Consider the following 5,526-nt stretch of genomic DNA (forward strand, 5'->3'; position numbering starts at 1 on the left):
ATATCTATTTCTATTGTTGTCCTCATCATTATCTGTTTTGTCTGCTTCCTTTCGTTATACTATATAACAAAACGATTGAAGTTAAAATGCAGATGAACACAGTTACACATTTCTCCCGAACATTGATTCACAATATTGATTATATTTCAGTCTTCATACACTAAGGAATTAAAAAGTAGAAAAGGAGTTTTGTTTTGTTTTTCTTGTATTCCCAGTTTTCTTGCGTGATGGATACAGTGTCATCCTTTATCGATTAATGAAGGCCTTAACAAGAATTCATATTGTGCTTTGTTAATGTGTAGTTTAAATATTCAGTGTGAAGTTATGTGTTACATGTCTTTAAGTTATTTGCCGAACGTTGTTTATATTATCAGAATGAAGTCTGCTTTCTGCATGTTATAACACACAAACTAGTCCAAAGGAAAAAATGTTTGATATAGACAGCTCTATTAAAAAGGTAGTTTTCAGAAGGAGCATGAATTAATGACTAGATACTTTTAAACAGGATTCTGTATTTTTCTACTGGGACCTTCTTAACACACACGGTATGGTCTTTATAATAACAATAATATCTGAAAAATGTCTACAGAACTTAGGCATGAAAGAAGAGTCAATATATTGACAAATAAAGGAAATAAAGCAATATGAAACAACTTCTAAATTGTTTATAAAACTCTTTGTTTATTCTTTTTTATAATTAGAAAACTGGAAATTATCATCAATAGTTTAAAATCAATGGAAAGACATTGCCCATGAATAGGTTAACTAAAAGAAATTTTAGCTGCAAGCATTACTAGTGGTCCTTAATTTTCTATATATATACATCACATTAAAATACATTAAATTAGACAAGTATTTGTGTTAACAGCTGCCCAAGTAAGATTAAAATATGACATGTAAGAATTATTTATAATCAAACTTTAAAATTGCATTTACCTCTCTTGAACCTTTGCATTACATTTTTGTTCTTCAATACTGTAGGTACTAATTCTGTTTTTTTCATAAAAAGTAATTATAACTTGTGTATGTTTAATCAAGAAATGGTTATCGTATATCTTTTTCTTTTTAACTATGCCAAGTAGATATAATCTGGTGACTTCATTGTCCTTCATGTTTAAGTAGCATTGACTCAAAGCTTCAAATTCATTCCATGTGGAGGTCCAAATCTATCCTCAAGATTTCTGCAGATGTTCTCATATATTCGTTGTCTTGCTTCCTTTTGTCTCTGCATTTATTATATGAATATATGGATTTGGTAGAAGAATTTGAGCTGAACATAATCTCTATTCAAGAGATCCCCTGTTTCCTTCATAAATCATGGTCCATTTCCCTTCCCCATACTCAAAAGAAAGCTACTAAATTGGCAATTAGGACAGAGAGGCTTCTTCCCCTGTAGACAGGAAAGGACATTTAGGTAAAACATAAATTCTGTCAGTCCCTTATCACAGGCTGCAAAGGTTAAATCACTCAGAGTTGCCCAGCTTGGTCTCCAGGGTTACCCAGGATTCTCAGAAAAGCAGTAGTGGACTGACTTTGTTGATTAGATTAGGGGTTTTCAAAACTCACTGAGACTTTGAGTATGCTTTAAAATAATACCATATCCTGCATTTAGATCAGAGCTGCCCAAATTTTAATGTGTATGGAAATCTTTGGGGATCTTGTCAAAATGTAGATTCTGATACAGCAGGTATTGGATGAGAGCGCTGCATTGCTAACAAGCTCCCAGGTGATGCTGACCCAGGCTATAGACTACATTGTGTAGAAGTCTTCAATAAAAGCAAGATGAATACGAATATTAGGCAGATAGCAGAGCTCTCCATGTGGGTTTAGAGCTTACTTTACTATAGTTTAAAATTTTGTTCTTTATGCATTTTCTTTTCAGATAATTAATGCTTTTTAAACTTTATTTTGAGATAATTATAATAGATACACAGGGGGTTGCAAAGGTAGGACAAAGGGAACCCATGTACCTACCACTCAGTTTCTTCCAGCAGCTTAACTTACATAATTATAATACAAAATCGAAACCAGAAACTTGACATTGATACCATGTGTATGCATAGGTATGTGTCATCTTAGCACAGGTGCAGAATCACGTGATCATGGTACAGAACTATTTCATCACCACAAAGATCTTGGTGTTACCACTTTGTAGTAACACACACCCACTCCTCAGTATCCCTAACCCCTGAAAGCCACTAATCTGTTACCCATCTCTGTAATTTTGTCATTTAAAGAATGTTATATAAATGAATTCTTTCAATATGTAACTTTTTAGGATTGGATTTTTTCACTCAAGATAATTCACTGGAGATCCATAGCATGGATGTACTACAGTTTTTTGTTTTGTGTTTGTTTTTAGCTGTTCATCTATTGAAGGATAATTTTGGTTATTTCTATTTTGGGCTATTGCAGGTAAAGCTGCTATGTATAATTACGTACAAGTTTTTGTCTGGACATAAGTTTTCCTTTCTCTGAGACAATGTACAGGAGTGCAATTGTCCAGTCATATGGTAAGTGTATATTCAGTTTATTTTACAAACTTCTAAGCTGTTTTCCAAAGTGGCTATATCATTTTAAATTCCCATCAGCTATGTGCAAGTAATTTATTTTCTCAGCTTTCTCAACAGCATTTCAGCACATCACGATTTTTTTAGTTGTTCTATAGCTGTGTAGTGATATCTTAAATAGCCTCAATTCTCATTCCCCTAATGACAATGTTTAACATCTTTTCATGTGTTTATTTGCCATCTGTATATTTTCTTAAGAGAAATATGTCTCCATGTCTTTTGTTCATGTTTTAATTGGATCAATCGGTTGGGGTTTTATTGTAGTTGAATGCTGAGTGTTCTTTATATATTCTACACACTAGTCCTTTATTAGATATAGGGTTTGTAAGTAAGTTTTCTCCAGTCTGTAGCTTGTCTTTTCATCATGTTAGTGTATTTGACAAAATTTTAAAATTTGAATTAAGTTCTACTTACTGGCTTTGGTATCAGGGTAATACTGGCCTTGTAAAATGAACTTGGAAATATTCTCTTCTGTTCAGTTTTTTTGAGGTTTGAGGTTTTTGAGTTTGAGGATTATTAGTTTTTCTTTAAATGCTTTGTGGAATTCAGCCGTGAAGCCTTTCAGTCTTGGCTTTGCTTTGAAGCGAGACTATTTTTATTACTGATTTAATGTCCTTACTAGATATTGGTCTGTTCATGTTTTCTATTTTTTCATGATTCAATCTTCATACGTTATATGTTTCTTGGAATTTATTCATTTCTTCTAGGTTATCTAATTTGTGGGTGTGTAATTGTTCATAGTACTCTTAGGATTCTTTGTATTTCTGTGGCATCATTTGTAAGGTCTCCTCTTTCATTTATAATTTTATTTGAGTGTTCTTTCTTTTTTCTTAGTCTCGCTAAAGATTTTTCAATTTTATCTTTTAAAAACAACTTAGTTTCATTGATCTTTTCTATTTTTTCTAGTCCCTATTTTATTTATTTCTGCTCTGAAATTTATTACTTCCTTTTTTCTGCTGACTTTGGGCTTAGTTTGTTCTTTATTGTTAGTTCCTTAAAGTTAGTTATTTATCTCAGATTTTTTTTTTTCATAATGTGGACATTTATCACTAGAAACGTCCCTCTTAGAACTACTTTTGTTGCACCCTTAAGTATTTCATTTTTAAGGAAGTTTTAAGTGGTATTGCATTTTTAATTTCCACATGTTATTTGCTAGTATATAGAAATATATTAACTATTTTATGTTTTTTTTTTTTTTTTGGTTTCTGTGACCTTGCTAAACTCACTTTCTAGTTTTGAGTTTTTTATAGATCCCTAAGGTTTTTCTATGTTAAAAATATAATTATTGAAACATAGAATAGTTTTGTTTCTTCTTTTCCAGCTGCATGCCTTTTGTTTCCTTTTTTCTTGTTTGTTTAGTGATATTTTTGAATTATTGCCACAGCTAGAATTTCAAATACTATGCTGAATAGCAGAGGTGAGAGTAGACAATTCTGCCTCATTCCTGATATTACAAGCAAAGCAATCAGTCTTTTACCGAGTAAAATGTTAGCTCTAGGGTGTTGTAGATTTTCTTTATCAGGTTGAGGAAGTCCCCCCATATTCCTAATTTCTAAGATATTTTATCAGAAATGGGTATTAAATTTTGTTGGGTACTTTTTTCTGCATAAATTAATATGATCATATAATTTTCCTTCTTTAGTCTGTTATTATTGGTGGGCTAGATTAGCTGATTTTCAAATATCAAAACAGCCTTACATGATCATAATGTATACTTCTTTACAAATATTTTTGAAATCTATTTGCTACAATTTTGTTTAAAAATCTTTATACTATATTAATGGTGGATTTGAGTCTCTGGTTTTATCTCTTTCTTACTTTTTCTTTTTCTTTTTGTACTGCCTTTATGTGGCTTTTGTATCAGAGTAATACTGACTTCATAGAATGAGTTGGGTGGTGTACCCTCTATTTCTTTTTTTCTGAAGGAGAATCTGAGAATTGATGTTAATTCTTCTTTAAACATTTGGTAGAATTTTCCAGAAAACATGACAGTTTCTTTTTCTAGAAATGTGAAAGTATGAATTCAATTTCTTTAATAATTACAGGGCTATGCAAATTATTTATTTCATATTTAATGTGTGATGAAGTGGTTTGTACCATTTGAGTAATTAGTCCGTTTCATCTAAGTTGTCAAATTTAGGTGTTTAGCATTGTTTGTGGCATTCCTTTTTATCCTCCTGATGTTTGCAGGATCTATAATTGAGTCCTCTGTTAGTTCAACTCTGGGACCTCACCCTCTGGCAGACCAAAGACCACATCAACCATATGTAATTTGGATAATTGTTTTGGCTCCTTAGCTACAATCAAAAAAGAAAAGAAAAATAAGTTAATTCTCTGCTTTCCTTTCTACAAATGCTTTATCAAATTACAGAGTTTGAGGGGCTGATACATGAAAGTTAACAGAACTATTACCGCTTTTCATGAGTACTTTTCTTCTAAAAAACAGATCTTTCTCCCTGACACCTTCAGCTCTTCCCTCCCTCTGAGTTTGATTGGCAGATTTAATTTCAGTCTCTTTGGTTTTCCTTAAAGCCTTTTCTCCACTTTAACACAATGGAAAATTTATATTACTACATTTATCCATTTATTAATTTTAAAAGTAATTTCTTCAGTGAAGGAAAATACATATTGTTGAGGATATGAACATGAAAATTGGTTTCAAGATGCTTTTACATTATGAATGAGAAAGAAGAAGACAATTTGCACAATCGTAGAAACATGATATCTCAGGCAATTTTTGATTAGAATAAAACATCCGAAAACAGTGCTTCTCAAACTTTAGTGCAGGAATACGGTAAGGCAGTCAAAGTGCCACAGTTTGAGTAGCTTGGGCCTAGGTGATTTCAATTGAATAGATCATCCTTAGTCTATGCTACTGGTCTTTTTGTTACATGACTACTTAAATAACAATCCTTAAACATAATATAAAACCAGTAAAACAAAAATCTGGGAAAAA

The sequence above is a fragment of the Propithecus coquereli genome, unplaced genomic scaffold (assembly GCF_000956105.1).
Source record: "Propithecus coquereli isolate 6110/MARCELLA unplaced genomic scaffold, Pcoq_1.0 Scaffold36, whole genome shotgun sequence".
Classification (NCBI taxonomy): domain Eukaryota; kingdom Metazoa; phylum Chordata; class Mammalia; order Primates; family Indriidae; genus Propithecus; species Propithecus coquereli.